The sequence below is a fragment of the Pleurodeles waltl genome, chromosome 1_1, assembly GCF_031143425.1.
Source record: "Pleurodeles waltl isolate 20211129_DDA chromosome 1_1, aPleWal1.hap1.20221129, whole genome shotgun sequence".
In the NCBI taxonomy this organism is placed as follows: Eukaryota; Metazoa; Chordata; class Amphibia; order Caudata; family Salamandridae; genus Pleurodeles; species Pleurodeles waltl.
Window position 1 is genome coordinate 435609420 of NC_090436.1, and position 17316 is coordinate 435626735.

General features: G+C 46.9%; 1 protein-coding gene across 1 annotated transcript in view; it reads left to right on the plus strand.

The window, feature by feature from the left end:
- Positions 1 to 2820: 2820 nt before the first annotated feature.
- LOC138284946 (baculoviral IAP repeat-containing protein 1-like) overlaps positions 2821 to 17316 on the plus strand; it is a 579119-nt gene continuing 564623 nt past the window's right edge. The window contains exon 1 of the mRNA XM_069224297.1: positions 2821 to 3012. The gene's annotated coding sequence lies outside the window, so the exon portion shown is untranslated. The remainder of the gene's footprint in view (positions 3013 to 17316) is intronic.

Sequence of the window (17316 nt, forward strand, 5' to 3'; positions counted from 1 at the left end):
TATCCCATGCCACATAATTCCAGTACACTCAATACCATATAATTACTATCCACATAATTCCACTGCACACCATGCCACATAATTCCACTACACAAATTTACTCCATACCACAAAATTCCACCATACACAATTCCACAACTAACAATTCGGATCTAACCCACATAATTCCACTCAACATCACATACATCCACTCCATTCCAAACCAAAACACATGGGTAAAAGACACTGGGTGTCATTATGACTCCGGCGGTGAGTGTTAATATGGCGGTAGTACCGCCAACAGGCTGGTGGTACATACCGCCACATTATGAGAATGGCGTGTTGGCTGCAGCCAACCCGCCACTTCTCCACTCATACCGCCATGGCGGTATCAGCTGCTGGGCCAGAGATGTTAATCTCCAGCCCAGCAGCCGGCACAGTACCACCGGCGGCATCATGAGCCTGCTTACCACCATAGTTTTCGTGGCTTTAGCAACCCCACGAAAACCATGGCGGTAGGCCCTACCGATGACAGGGAAGGAATTCCCTGGCAGCTCCCCCAACACACACCAGACACCCCCAACGCCCCTCCATCCAAAGCCCCCCCACCCTCCATACACCCACTAACACCCCACTCCCTGATCCCAACCCACCCCCTCCGATCCTCTCACTCACCACCTCCACCCCATACATGCACACGCCCGCAGACACGCACCATGCATACACCCAATCACTCACACTGGCATACACGCATTCATACTCGCATACTTCCAGACATGCTCACACACATTCTTACACACAATCACACTGACATGCAGACACGCACTCACTTCATCATTCTTACACGCATTCACTCACATGCATACAACCATGCAAACAACACAACACACAGACGCATTCACACATGCACGCACACACTCAGACACACACACACACACAACACCCTCCCACCGCCTCCCCAGTCGAAAGCCCAACTTACCTTGGTTGAGGAAGTCTTCCGGCACGGGAAGGGGCGCTGCTACCACCAGCAGAACACCGCCAGGCTGTATGAATTGTCATAATACGACTGGCAGCATTCTACTAGCGTGGCGGTGCTGGTGGTAGCAGCCCCCCCTTACCATCGTCCGCCACCATGAACACTGCCGGATTTCCGCCCTTCTTGTGGTTGAAGCCCAGCAATTCGCATAATATGGTGGACGGATGGTAGCCGCAGTGGCGGTATTTTGGTGGCTGTCACCGCGGCGGTAGGCAGTTTTTACCACCAATATCAAAATGACCACCATTGTCATTTACAACACCAATAGCTCTAACTCTCGAAAATGTGAGACCCATTGCATTGCAAATGCTTGTTTCTGATATGGAAACTCTTTGTTCTTGAATCTCAAAAAAAGACGCATGCATGACACATATTAGTTTGAATCTGTTCTAAACAGGCAACTGCTATCTTTATAGTCGAACAGCAATCTGGCAGGTCGCATGTCAATGTTTTTAAGCATTTTCACTTTGATCACTATATATCCATCAACGAAATTTGAAGTTTGGGCCATTTCCCTTTGATATGTGAAAACGGAAAAACATATCGGACAAGGCAATAGCATTGTTTTCTATAATATCCCATGTACAACACTGAAATAAATATTTCTGATCACTGATAGCCACAGTGGAGGCTCGCCGGAGGAAAAAGGGGCAGGGTGCGCAGCGCATGGAGGGGGGGCACAAAATATAATATATTTTTTATAAACGTACCTTTCTTGCCACGCCGTGCCAATCCACGACTGCAGAGCAGACACAAGCTCCCAGCCTGCCCTGCATTCAATCCTATCTCTGCTTTCATGCTTCTGGCAGCATGAAAGCAGCGTTAGGATTGGATCCGAGGCAGAGTGAAAGTCTCTGCCTGCTGTCTCCAACCCAGCAAACAACGCAGTGCCTGCGTTGCTGGGTTGAGAGAGCTTAGTGCACGTGTGTTTGGCTGGCCCAAGATTGATGGCGAAACATTCATTCGCACTCAGGGGAAGTGCTGTGCACTCCCCCTCAGTGCTCGTCACAGCCCGTGGCCCGCCACTTTTACAAGAAAACGATAATAGTCATAGTTTATTATCGTTTTCTTGCAAAAGTTTTGAAGGTGCTGGGGGTGGCAGGGGGAACTCTTCTCCACCATAGTGGAGGATCCGCCCATGGACAGCACTCCCTCTTAGGCTCTTCCTTCGCCTGAACTGGGCTGCACGGATCCTTTCTACCTGTGGAAGTGAGCTTCAAAGGTGGAGCAGCAGCACCTAGGGAAGGAGAGAGCTTGACGGAGAAACACCAGGATCACGTTTTATCTTTGTACATCTTAGTTCTACCACAATATTTATATTATCTAGCTATTGATTTTTAAGTCACTTAAGCACTTAGGCCAATATTTATACTTGTTTTACCGCGCGTTTGTGTCATTTTTTGACGCAAAAGCGGTACAAACTTACAAAATATAATTGCACTTTCTAAGTTTGCGCCGCTTTTGCGTCAAAAAATGACGCAAATGCGACGCAAAAAAGTATAAATATGGGCCTTGATGTTTCCAGTTTTCGAGCAGCTTGAAACATAGCCCAAAGGTTAACTGTTAAAAAGACTATGGCTAAACATGGCTAAAAGACACTGACAACGCCAATACCTTTGGGCTAAATGCTCGTTATAAACAGTTCACGCTAAATAACCGGTACTTCCATTCCACAACGTAATGGAATTTTTCTGTTTTGTTCCTCACATGTATTGTATTCCAGTCCAGCTACTTCTAATACTCCACTCTGGGTTTTGTAATGTATCGCACCCTCTGAGCTTTCATTCTGATGCAGCAGATTCTTGTTCAATGTTTGTTCCGTATTTAGCACTGTGCTGCTTGTTTATTTCCTTGTTCAAAGTTTGGCCATTTGATTCCAGGAAACAGTTCTTCAGGGAAAGTCCTGAGCCTTATGTTTTTTTGTTTAAAGCACTGCCACTGAGGTTTCAGAGGTCGCGGCATTCGTCCTTTCTCCTAGCTTCGAGCACAAGTAAACCGTGAGTATTTGCTGGCGTTCACCTATTCACGAAAGTTAGTCCACGGGTCTGCGCGCGAGCCAGACTGCATTCTTTGGCAGTTTGGTATTTCCTGCTAGTAACTGCGAGGTGCGTTTTCTCTTTCTCTGTTTCTCATATTCTGGTTGTTTGCTGACACTGCCCTGCCTGCGTGCTGCTGCCGCACTGAACCTCAGCTTGTACTGTGGTCTGTTCTACCCAGCCCTGTTTGCTCCCCCTCCTTTGCCCAGATGCACAAACATCTCATATAAGAGCCTGGTAACAAAAGTGATCCTGTGAAAATCTATGTCCAAAGAGAGTTCCTGCAGGGGCTGCTCCTCCATATGGGTGGAGGAGAGTGGCCCCCCTGCCAGCAGCAGAAGCTGCAAACCTTTCATCCTTTCGTTCTGAAAGGGGCCAGGCATTGGTGGTGATGTGAACTGAGCCCTCAGAGCGCATGTGTGTTTGGCCACCTTGCTTGGGCCGCCAAACACACATGCGCAGTAGGCTGTCTCCAGAGGGCTGGAGAGCGCCTGCACAGGCTCCCAGTCTGCCTGGGAGCGCCCTGGCTGAGCGCTCCCAGCCAATCCTGACGCTGCTCTTAGCATCGTCAGGATTGGCGCAGGGCAGGCTGGGAACCTGTGCCTGCAGCAGAAGGCAGCAGAGATGGAGGAGGGGCGTGCGACGAGTTAAGGTAATTATTATTTTTTTTTTAAATAATTTAATGTATTCCCCTGCGCTCCCACCTCCCCCTTCCCCGCTTGCCCTCCCCATTGCGTTGCACCCACCCTGCCCCTTTTAGGAGCTGCGAGCTGCAACTGAGTTCCTGTAGGGTTCCTCCTTGGTTTTCACTTTCGTTTTGAAGATGCCATGCTTCACATTAGGTCTAGCTAAAGAGGGCTTTAGCTCTTTCTGCTTTTGCAACACAAGTCACATAAGTGTTGGATGTTACTAGCCTGAGGATAGTAACACTGCACTGAACCCTGAGGCACAGACCTACCACCTCCTAGCAGCATTAACACACTGCAGTGCATCCTAAAATAATTACCCCACCACACTGCTGATCACACTGTATCCTATGGATGTTAACACCATACACACAAGAGACATCCTAGGATATGCTGCTTTCTAAGGACCCTAGCCAGACATATTGCATCTTAGTTATTCGTATACATTTTACAGGGAGACAGCTGTCTATTGAAGCGGTAGTACAGAAACTGAACTGAAACTGCATGCAGGCTGTTTAACGTCTTGCAACATGTAAGCTGAGAGGGTCAAAAGAAATAGACTTGGTGAGAGAAGAGGAAATAAGCCCGGGTGGAATTGATGGGTTGATAGGAAGAATGAAAAGAGGGGAATAAATAGAGAGTCATGTCAACGGAAGATATGAGATCAGGTAAGAGAGGGAGCTTTAAAAGAGACCGATTTCAAGATGCAGGCTAGATTATATCAGGGTGTCAGACAATTCAGCTAGCAGTTAAATATTGAGGTTTTTTAGTTTCTTGAGAAAGTTCAGGGGTGTTCTTGGCAACTAACTTCTGCTGCAGTCGAATTCTAGAGTGATGGTGCAGCACCGAGGGATTGTGAACAGGCAGGATGCATTTTCAGACAGTTATATTCCATTCCAGGTTCAGAAAATCTGAGATATTTATTTCCACCTGACATTTTTTATAATGGATCGTAGGTAATTTGGCTGTGTGCGGTGAATGGCTTTGAAAGTTAGAGATGCTAGCATGAACTGGATTCTGGTCTTGTGGGTGAGGGAGGCAAGCAGGGACGTAGCTTGGGCAGGAAGATTGGTGGGGGTGTGAGCTTCCGATTTTCCAACGATAGGGGTGGCATATAATGTTAAAACACATTATACGACAAGCAGGGCGTATGAGAGGGGTGTTAGGACCAGTGGAAACGGAGAAGAAAACATGGAGCCGCTGTTTTACAGGTAGGTTTCCCCTGAAGAAACACCACAGTCATACATACATGGCGGCTCACCCAGCATTTCGTTTTGCAGTTTGTGCTTGGCTTTGGCACCTGCCATGCCTCCATGACCCACCCATGACCAGTTCATAAATAAAACTAAGAACTGCAGACAGACACTGTAATGCTCAAAAGTCCCCCCCCCCCCCCACCGAAGCTACATACATGCATTCTTGTACAATTGCTGGGATTCATCTCCTAACAGAGAACCCCCAGGTCCATCTATCAGCCCATAGGAGACAGAGGCAAATCTTGGGAGGACAGGAAGAAAATGGACCGGACAAATCATGCTTGCTTTTGAAAGCAAATGATAAGGACCTGAAACATGAAACATGCTCACCTTCTTGCACAATGATGTTCCTGCAGCCGGACTAGTCTACACAAAGGCACAACCATTCACCCCTCTGCTATCTCTTATTAGCTCTAACACAACCACAGCAACCATCTGTTCCACAGATAACATAAGTTCCAAAAAGAGAATGTCATCTGCTTGCACTGTCCTCAGCTACATCACCCTTCCTCCATCTATCTGGATTGATATTTCTGCTACTTTCTGTAAGATCCGCTTAGGATCATATTTTCATACTACACGTCCTGCCTATTCTCTGGGATCATTGTCATTTATCTGATGGGAATAGAAGTGGTTAAACAACGCCACAAGTCACTAGAGTTCCTAAACTCACCAATCAGACCACTCCAGATATACCCATCTATTAGCTAGCACTGTGGGATCCCCTTCTTCCTTCTGCTTATCGTCTCAGAATCACAGTCCGTTTTTACACCCCCTAGTTATGGAGTCAGCTGAGTAACTCAACGAACATTACTCATGCCCACCACCATCCCCCAGTATGTTTGAACTCTGCCCTGTACAGTGAGCAACCTCTGAATTATATTCCCACACAACCTCCTCTAACTAGACATAACATGATGTTATGATGTTAAGATGATGACATCAACCAGCAAATCTATAATACTGACAATTCATACCTTTTAATGCTAAAGGCATACCCCAGTATGTTAACAAGAAAAAAAAAGAATCCAACTGCCGTATTTCAAAATTCCCCAACATTGTACTAGAGAGGAGACTCATTTATCACTGCAGAAAACTGATAGGTTAACCTTACAGGAAAGTTTAGAAGCAAATGACTAATGACTGCCTCATGCTCCTAAACAGAATCCCTTGTGGGGTACCTGAAGTGTGGCGTAGCCATCCTCTTTTGCAATTCTCTATCAGTAAGATAGAGCTGAACTGACACAGACGGCAAATACACATTTGCTAAAATTGACGTCCGGGTTCTGATACCAGCAGTAGGCCACACCTATGTCAACAAATACAGCATAATTCATTCCTTTGTCCTTCTCTTGAGAACATTCAAGGAATTCGGCAGGAGAGAATTCATGTGGGGGGACAAACAGATGACTCGATCATTAGTAGGTCTAGAAAAATGGATATTGCAGGTAATCATGACAAGGGCATTATCAAAGGACTCCGACCACATACTCCTTGGACTACAGTGAAGAGTGCATCCTTATGACGCAGAATATACATTTCTCTTCTGTGAGCATGCATGCCTGCAAGAACATAGATTTTTTCATGACCAGAGATTCAATATTATCTGATATCTCCGAAAGCACCACAGTGGAAGGTGGAATATGGTATCACATCATCATCCTTTTGCAATTGGAACTTGGCTATATCTCACCACCTGAGAAGTGACTGTGTACACCGCATGTTTCACGTTCTCAGAAGAGAAATGCAAGCTACAAATGATGACATCTCGAAAACAAATAATGGACTGGTGAACTCTGGTTAGACAATCTGGAAACCTGGTTAGGAGTTCTTATGGAATGAACTGTTGAGGCACATTACTCTCTCTAAGAAAATGTTCATTGAGTGCGGGTGCCATTGAGAGAAAGGTACTCAACATCACCACCCAACATGCAAGATGGCCTTCCAAGAACCTCTTACATGATGTGGAAGAAGACAAATACAAGCGTATTCACCTCAATGCGGAATGTGCGCTATCCTAATTGAAATAGAGATGTTATGAACTTGGCCATAAAGCAGGGAGGTTCTTGGCAGCTCAACTACAGACATGTGCATTCATGTCACCAATCCAAGTGACGCACAACAAGGATGGTCAACTGCTATTATACCCTGTGGATATTAGGAAACTATTTCCATACTTTACAACTCTGATCATATCAAAACTTCACATTGTGAATGTGAAGTCCTGGAATCACTATATCTATTTGCAGAGGCCCAGTGGTTACTCAAGAGCAGCATCGTACTGGAGAAAGTCGCTGGAGTCAATAAAGTCATGGCATCCAGGAAAGTCACAGGAGAAGACCGAGTTTTCACAAATAGATACACTGCAATCATCCTCAGTGCTGTACAAAGTCTTCACGGAGATAAAGTTTAGTGGCTTACTTGCAGCAGAATTTAACAGGTCCACCCTTTCACTTTTTCGTAACCCATGAAAATGCCTGCTACATTATGCCCGCATCTCCCAATCTTTCTATTTAATACTGACATGAAGTTCTCAACCAAAATCCTAGCCAACTCACTTGCGGGGACATTGCAAGCCTTATTTATGATGCACTAGCTGGGTTTCTACCTGGTCATACATCCAAGAACAACTTATATACATTTCTTACTCTTCTGTGGCAAGTTAACGATGATTCTGATGAGAAGATGACTCTTTTCAATTGGTTACATGGATTTTATTTATTCAGCACACTGGGAAAAATATGAGTATGATTCAGCTTCTTCACTAAAGGTAAATGCCTGTACTCAGGACCAACAACTCAGGCCAAATGCATTGAGTTTTTACCTGCCCTATTCAAAGGCAGAAGGAGCACAATACATACAACTGCCCTCTGTTGCCCACTTTTATTGCTTCCCCTTGAACAGCTGGCGGGGTCAATTAGGCAGACCTCTAGTACCAACAGCATCAACACTCACTCAGAGAAAAAAATATGTTACATGCTGAAAATATTCTACATACATTGGCTGCACCGAAATAACTGATATTGTTGCTAACATGCTTGACCGTCTCAGTCTACAAATTGATCTGGCCAAGAGTTAGGTAATGCTGATGACTAAACTGATTACAAGGGTATTTCTAGGAGAGTACCGGTAAGACTGAGCATGGCATTGAACCAAGGAGTGGAAAACAGGGTATCCATAACCTGACCCCACTCGCACACCCACGCATGAGACACAAATCTTAATAACTTGATATAGTGGCAGGAGCTGCAACTCTCGCTCTGGGGCAAGTGCTAAATGATAAATATGGTGGATTATTCTACTAAATATTTATGATGCTACTCGTATGCTACTCCTGCAGGTTTAGTGCTTCCGTTTCAAAGGTACTGATTCATAATTAGTCCAGACAGGTTCGACACTGAGATTAAAAAGTCTGGATGCTTCATGTAGCTATTATATTTTGGAGGATATGTTGTCAGGCATTGATGCTAACTATTAAGATCATCCGCTCACTACTGGATTAATTATTTCAAAAGCTCTGGCTGAGTTTCTTTTGCAGCCCATGAACCAAAGGCTATTAGAGGGCTGCAAAGAGATGGATAAAATATGTAGGCATCCTATCACAGATCAGATTAGCACAAATCTGATCCTGCATTCAATGCTTAACCTATGGAGTAATATAGAGTGGCAATTACATGTTTTTGGGTTTCTCCACCTTGAAGCATCTCTACAGGAAAGCAACAATACTGATAAAACTGTCAAACCAAACGTGTGATAAAGAATTTCCACATTATAACCTTCTGGCAAAATGATTTCCAAATAGAACTTTTCCAGCACTGTTGTTAAATATCCATCTGAAGCACCATTTAAGAAGCCAGATAGGCCCTGCCTACACCATGACACTTCTCCAATTCATGCTTTCCTGAGCAATCGAAGGCCCCGCAGAGGCACAATCGCTGGCTTACATGGAACACTGTTTGCTAAAATGTTCTTCACACTAATTGAAGGAACGCTGCAGGAAAATTTGCAAACCATTTGGAAATCCAGCCTTTTCAGGTCTTGCATAACGGGAATACCCTTCAATCTGTGGACAACTGTCTTTAGTCCTGACTCATCAGGCAGGACATGGCACCACTAATACTTTACATCAAAAGTGTTTCAAATTCCGTTGGTTGTCTGAAAGAATATTGTTGTCAAAAATATCGAGAGTCACAAATATTGTCAAGTCAGCATCGATGCCAGCGCCGCCTTGCCGATTGCAATCTTATTCTCCGCCAGCATTTTTATGGTGGTTCAAAGGCTTACGGAGAACAAGTGGAGGGGGCCACTGGAGGACCCCTGCACTGCCCATGCCTATGCTGCACCCTGCTCAGCACCCATAGGCACCCTCCCCAGCACCCTCAAATGCGCACTGTCTGATTTGCTATGCAGACAGTGAGCATTTCGAGGATGCTGGTGCCCGCTGTGTGTGGCAGCATTGCCGCCTGCTCTGTTATGAGCCGACAACAATGCTGCTGCCACTTTCCCGCTGGGGTATCCGTCAGTCAGCCCAGTGGAAAAGTCGTAATGGGGCCGGTGGGGTGGTGGGCAGCATGGTAGCAACCACCCTTCAGGACTTTAGCAGACGGGTGTTTCCATCCCCCAAACTCGTAACAGGGCCCAAAGTGTTGAACTTCTGATGAGTTAGATTTACTATTCCCACTACAGTGTAAGCAACAGTAGGGAAAGTGCTTGATCTCAGATGATTTAGATTTTACTATTCCCTTTTCAGTTTAACCAACAGTAGTGAACGTGATGGACTTAGAAGGGGTTAGATTTACTATTCCCACTCCAGTCAAACCACCAGTATGGAAAGTTTTGGACATCAGGGTTTAAATTTACTGTTCCTAATCCAGTCTAAGCCACAGCAGAGATGGTGTCGGAGTTCTGAGGGGTTAGATTTACTATTCACACTGCAGTCCTAGCAGCAGCAAGAGAAGTGTTGGACTTGTAAGGGGTTAGATTTACTATTCTCTCTGCAGTCTAAGCAACAGTAGGGAAGGCGTTGGACTTCAATGGGGTTAGATTTACTATTGCTACTCCAATGTATGCAACAGTAGGGAAGTTTTTGGACTTTGGAGGGGTTAAAATTACCATTCCTACGCCAGTCTAAGCTAGGGTAGAGAAAATATTGGACCTTTAAGTGGTTGAATTTACTATTCCCATTACAGTCTAATTAACAGTAGGAAAAGTGTTGGACTTCACAGATGTTAGATCCTACTCCAGTCTAAGCATCTGTAGGGAAAATGTTGAACTACAGAGGGGTTAGATTTACTATCCCCAGTACAGTGTATGCAACAGTAGGGAAAGTGCTTGACTTCAGAGGATTTGGATTTACTATTCCCATTCCAGTTTAACCAATGTAAGCAGCTGTAGGGAACATGTTGGACCTCAGGGGGGGTTAGATGTACTATTTCCACTCCAGTGTATGCAACACTAGGGAAGGTTTTGGACTTCAAATGAGTTAAATTTACCATTCCCATTCCAGTCTAAGCAGCAGTAGAGAAAAGTTTGGACTTCGAAGCCTTTGAATTTACTGTTCCATTCCAGTCTAAGCAATTGTAGGGAAAGTATTGGACTTTGGAGGGATTACATATGCTAGTCCCACTGCACTGTATGCAGTAGTATGGAAGTATTGAACTTCATAAGAGATAATTTTACTATTCAAACTCATAATTATGTTATTCAGATTATTGAAATACCTAACAATGAATGTTTAATATTTTAAATTAAATCCACTTCCCTCTCCACAAGCCAAAAACACAAACTCCTGAAAACAAATAAACAAAAGTAAATGAAAATATTACTTATTATAAAAAATAAATTAAAAGAAATAAAAATATGCATTTTACAAATATTAAAAAAGTAGTACTTCATTTTTATAATATATGTTTTCAAGAACTTCCCACCCTATTTTCCAACAATCCCAACAGCCCTCCACTAAAATATAAATTACTAACATAAGTATCAAAATAAAATATACATTATAATTTACAAATTAAATGTAAATAAAATAAAAAATAATTAAACAATTCAATTATTAATTAATTAAAACTTCAATTTGAAATAAATATGAATTAATATATAAATTGTATTTAATAAATGTCCCACCCTGTTCACCAACAAACGCAATAACCTAATACTAAATTATATACTACTAACATAAATATACAAATAAAAATGAACAAATTACATTTAAACAACAAAAGTGAAAATTAAATCATTTATATGATGAATAATCAATTAAATAGTTAAATAACAAAAAACAATTATTAACCGTAAAATAAAACTAATCACAATTTAATTGATTTCCTACCATATTCCCCTAAAGACCCAACAACCTGTTGCCACATTATAAATAAGGCTCCAAGTTTTCATTTTTTACTAATTTTTACAGATAAATACAGACAGAAATCCATCTATTTTCCTGTATATGTTTCGTTTTAAACATGGAAAATAATGAAAATTTGTTTATTTTTGTGTTATTTTAAATACTGTCATCCATAAAGGGCAGGCCAATAACTGTGTGTATTAACAGTAAGTGATTAAAATGAAGAAATAGATTTTATTAATGAGGCTTAAACAGCAATAGATGTGTACAAATTGATACTAAAATGTAAATTTTCTTCATACCTGGGATTTGAGTTATCATTTATGGGTATTCATGACTTTGAAATGTTGCAGGTGTTCACGTATGAGTGTCCATTATTTGGTTATATAAATGTGGAAATATACTCATTTCAGCTTATTTTGTCACAAAACCCAAAATAACTATAGATAAATACAGACTTAGATGTAAACAAAAAATACCATAGAACAAAAAAAATAGATAATTCAAATGACAAACTATATTCTTTTTTATAAAACATCTTTATTGATTTTATTGCAGAACAAAAAAAAACAACACAGCATTACTCCACTGGTCACGATTTACCTCCTCCGAATGAATCCTACACAAATGAATCATATTCACTGGACTTATGATCCCCATATAATCTCCATAAAGTCATAGGTGCACCTCCCAGCTCACACCAAGGGATCACGCCTGTGTCCTCCTCCCAGGATCCCGTCCATCTCCCCCACACTCGCTCGTATTTAGCCGGACAACCTCATGCTTCATAAACCAGTTTCTCTTGGGAGGCGCACCAGTCCATTCCTCTGCGCCACCTCGCCAGCGCAGGGGCCGACTCCGCTCTCCAGCCTGAGGCAATATCCCTTTTGGCCACCAAACAAGCCATTCCAACAAAGGTGTGCTCCGCCCTGTTGGAGCCCACTCCCTTGAGAGTCCCCAGCAGGACAGGTAGGGGGGCAGGCTCAATCTCCTCCCGCAAAACCCTGGACACCTCCGCTAACACAGCGCACCAGTAGGCAGCGATATCGGGACATGTCCATACCATATGCAAAAAGTGTGCAGACGGACCTGCACACCTTGGGCACTGCGCTAGCCGCCTAAGGCCGGCCATGTGCATCCTTCTGGGGGAGAGGCACGCTGCATGAAGAAAGTAGGTCTGCACCAATCTCAGTTGTGAGGTCATAGTCAACATTCTTGGGGCCATAAGGGCGTCCCTCCAGTCCTCCTGTCATCGGACCCACCCAGTGCTCCCATCTTGCCCAAAGCTTGTCAAGTGGCTGCAATGTATTGGTGATCAACATGCAGTGTATGCGCGATACCCCCCCTTTGCCTAGGTGTCCCATAATTGTCTTGGTTTCCACGGGGCTGAATTCAGGGAGAACCGATCCAAGCTGGAGGTGCACCTGAAGGGCATGACGGAGCTGTAAGCACTTATGGAACTGGGTCTGGCTGAGCGAGAATTGCTGTTGAAGTTCCTGGAAGGACCACATGTGTGTATCCGCCCAGATGTCTCCGAGTGACGATATCCCAATAAGATCCCACTTATGGAACCCCCGGAGCGCTGAGACATTCCCTAGCCAAGTACCCTGCCACAGTGGGGTTTGTTGGGTAAGCCGACACCACCACCCCGTCACTCGCTGCGCCGCCCTCCACCCTGTAAGCACCACCCTTGTCACTTCGGGAATCCCACATGGCACGGGGTCCCCGTAGAGCATCCCGAACAAGTCAGAGAAACCAATAGTCAGGAGCTCCAGCTGATAGGTGGGGTCTGACCAACCACCCCGACCAGTCGTTAATTACCAACAGGTGCATCGCCAGGTGATAAAGGTGAAGATTAGACATCCCCAGGCCACCCTTGTAAACATCCCGCTGACAGACCCGAAGCTCTAGGCGTGGACGGGATCCATGCCACAGAAACTGTTGCGCTGCTGCCTCCATGTCGGCGAACCACCATTTGGGTACATGATAGGGGAAGTTTTGAAGTAAGTAGAGGAACCGGGGGAGTACCATCATCTTATATAGTGCGATCCGTCCGAGGGTATTTAGTGGAAGGGATCTCCATCTTTGGAGGTAGTCCTTGACCCGCCTGGCTAGAGGCTTGACGTTCAAAGACCATGCCAACTCCGGCAAGAGCTATGTGGATCCCCAAGTACTGGAAGCTGTTTCGTTTGATAAAGGAATGCTGTGCTGCCAGTCATAACAATCCCTGGAGTGATTGAGGGGGACCAATAAAGATTTACTAGGATTAACCACCAGATCTGACCCTTAGCGAACAGTCCCAAAAGCTGAAGCACTCTGGGACCACTGCTCGCCGGGTACAGAAGGACGTCGTCCAGGTACAACGCTACATGGTCCTCCCTCCCAGTGGGCCGCGACCATCCTTCAACCAGAGGGTCTTCCCGAATTAGTTTCGCCAGCAGCTCCATCACCAAACCGAAGAGGAGCGGGGAGAGGGGACAACCCGTTCCGATACCGCCCCGTTGACCTGCACCCAGAGATTAATCTGGCGCCCCCCCAGCAAGCCGGACACCACCACATATCGCCACTGTGGGTCAGACCGGGAATCTGCTACCACCAGTGGCAAGGAACGGTGCAGTAAGATCGCCACTCCTCTCGAGCCCTTGGAAAATCCAGCATGATAGACTTTGTCGTACCCCCCCGTCATAAGCACCGGGCACCTGGTACCCAACAGATGGGTTTCCTGGAGCAGAACGACGGACGGGGTAGACCTGCAGATAGAGGAAAAGACCGCGAACCGTTTAATTTTATCTAAGAGCCCATTTACATTACACAAGAGGACCTGTTGAGACTGTTCCAGCGTAAGTACTCATGTGATAGCTTCCCCTGTAGTGCCCCTACTTTAGCCTCCCTTTGTGACCAGTGGACCAAACATAGAAAAACATAAAACACGCCCAACCATAGGCAACAATGTGTAAACATTCCCACCCAGCCCTCGAACTACCCCCCACCCCATACTTCCAACCCCGAAGCACCTGTTGCCCAAAACTGTGAATACAGTGTGTCAACAGTAAGCGTGGAGTGGTGGACCCCTCCTGTGTGTCAGAGAATTGCAATACGGCCCTCTGCCGTCCCAAGTCCAATGTCACGCAGACATCAACGCCCATACCCTTTCCTTCAGCATAGAGCTCCCAAGAGATCAGCTACAAGAAATCCGAGGGGACTGGCTGAGGCGTTCGCCCTCCTGGGCTGACACCTGACCCTCGCCCCATCCACAGGCTGGCTCAGGCCCGCCCGGTCGTCCTCCGTCGATCCTCCACGCTGGCCGCTCTGCCTCCTCCTGTGAGACCGGGTCTGCCTGCACCCCCCTGAGCCCCGCGGGAGCCACCGAGAGCGGGCACCCGCCTCTCCCCGCCCAGCCTGGGAGAGTTCCTCTGGGTCATCCGGTGCTCCTCCGTAAGCCAATCCCAGGCCGCCTCCGGGGACTCAAAGGAGAAGGATTTTCCGTTGTGGAGAACCTTGAGACAAGCAGGGAAAAGTAGCATATAGGTCAACTGCATCACCCGGAGCTTCTGTTGACCTCTTTATAGGATCATCTCCTGGCCTGCACCTCCCGGGTGTAGTCGGGGAAGATGAGGATCTTATGGTTATCCCAGCGAAGGTCCGACTGCACCCTCGCCTCCCGAAGGATGACGTCTCAGTCCTTGAAGTTAAGGAACCGTGTGATCATTGGCCTGCGGGGGCCGCCCGGCGGGGGCCGGGGCACCAGGGCTGTGTGTGCGAGTTCAATGGCAAACCAGGGAGAGAGTTTCTGGGCAGGGACCCACGACTTTATCCAACTCTCCAAGAAATCAATTGCGCGTTCATCCTCTGTGTCTTCAGGGAACCCCCCAAAACGCAAGTTGTTACGTCTGGCACGGTTTTCTGCGTCCTCTGTGATGTAGCTCACCGGTACACGTTTGCAACTGCGCAACCTTGACTTTAAGATCTGTGATCTTGCCTTTGGCCTGAGAAACGCAGTCTTGCACCTCCTTGATACGACCCCCCGTGGATCGCAGACCTTGCCGCAGAAGGCCCATGTCCTCATGCACCTCCCTGAGTTTGGTCTTGACAGCCAACTGCGAGGATTGAATGGCCTGTAGAATGGTGTGGACTCCATCAGCCGCCGTCGCCTCGGGGGTCGCGGCGCCCACCTCCCGCGAGGATGTCTGTTTGGCAAATTGGTCAATGCGCTGCTGGGATGCCGGAGGTTGCTTGCTTGCTTTGTCCTTCCCCATCGCCATCTCCAGACCACTAACTGCAAAACGTGCCGATCTCCTCCCCAAGTCGGAGTCCCGGGGCCACCACCGAGTCAGACCCGGCTCACCAGGGTCCACAAAAGATGCCCGCCTGGGCCAAGGGCGACTCCCCTCCGGGGGGGCCAGGTGACCACTCTGGGTCGGTCCAAGCGGCCGCAACCCTCTCAGGGCCCGCTCCTCCCCTCACTGGTATGAAGCTGACGGGCGTGGGTCCCGGCCAACAGCCACGACTCTCCTCTCACAGCACCTGCTGCCCCGCTCAACCCTGTGCCTCACTCCACACCTACATCTTCAGGGCGCTGCAGCCGATCCGCTGCCCGAGTGCGCCACCATAGCACCGTTCTTTCCACTCAGTGGTGGGCCTGAAGGCCCTCGGTCATAGCCCAGACTGGCAGCCAACAACTCCGCACTCCACCTGTCCTCCACTGGCACTCCGGCGGGGCCCTCCAAGAGCCAGGGGCCCGACCGCACCCCGCGGCTCGGGCCTCCACTCACCAGTCCATGCGCGGCCCTTAACAACGGCCCCTGCCCAGGTCCTCGCTCCGGGGGGGGGGGGGGGAGGAGGAGAATCTCCGGCGCTCCCTGGGCCTCCACCCTCACACTCTGCTGCTATGGGGACACCCGGGAGCAGGCATGGTCCTCCGCGCCCCCGAGACAACCACAATGCTCGAAGAGCCCCCCACTCCCAGGGGGGCCGATGGCCTGACTCACTGGGTGCAGGCGTTGCAAGCCTCTCCCGTAGTGCCCGGACGCCAGCACCAGGCCGCGGGGGCCAGACATACCCCCAGAACTACTGCGCCGGCTCCGGCCAGCTGCTCGCCCCGCCGCTTCCCCGACTCACGGGGAGCTGGCAGGGACCCAGAAACGGCTTTGGGCAGCCGGGCCTAACAGGGCGGATGACGGAGGGTTTTACGATTTTTTGTGCTTTCAGCCTCTTTCCAGTCAATGACAGAAATGGGTGTGAAACCAATGCTGGATCCCAGAAACCTAAACATTTCTGAAAAGTAGACATAATTCTGAATTCAGCAATGGGTAATTTGTGTAGATCCTACAAGGTTTTCCTACAGAAAATAACAACTGAAATAAACAAATATTGAAATTGAGGTGAAAAAAACAGCCATTTTTCTCTACGTTTTACTCTGTAACTTTTTCCTGCAATGTCAGATTTTTTAAAGCAATATACCGTTACGTCTGCTGGAATCTTCTGGTTGCAAGGGATATATAGGACTTGTAGGTTCATCAAGAGCCAATAAATGAGCTGCACCTTGCAGTGGGTTTTCATTCTATACTGGGTGTTAGACCTGACAGCATTAGGGTGATCACCACTAACTTTTTGCCTGCCTCCCTCCACTTTTTAGACCTGTTTTTGCTGGCTTGTAGACTCTGTGCACTTTACCACTGCTAACCAGTGCTAAAGTGCATATGCTCTCTCCCTTTAAACATGGTAACATTGGTTCATACCCAATTGGATTATTTGATTTACCTATAAGTCCCTAGTAGAGTGCACTATGTGTGCCCAGGGCCTGTAAATTGAATGCTACCAGTGGGCCTGCAGCACTGGTTGTGCCACCCACTTTAGTAGCCCCTTTACATAGTCTCAGGCCTGCCATGGCAAGGCCTGTGTGTGCAGTTTCACCGTCACTTCGACTTGGCATTTAAAAGTACTTGCCAAGCCTAAAACTCTACATATAAGTCAC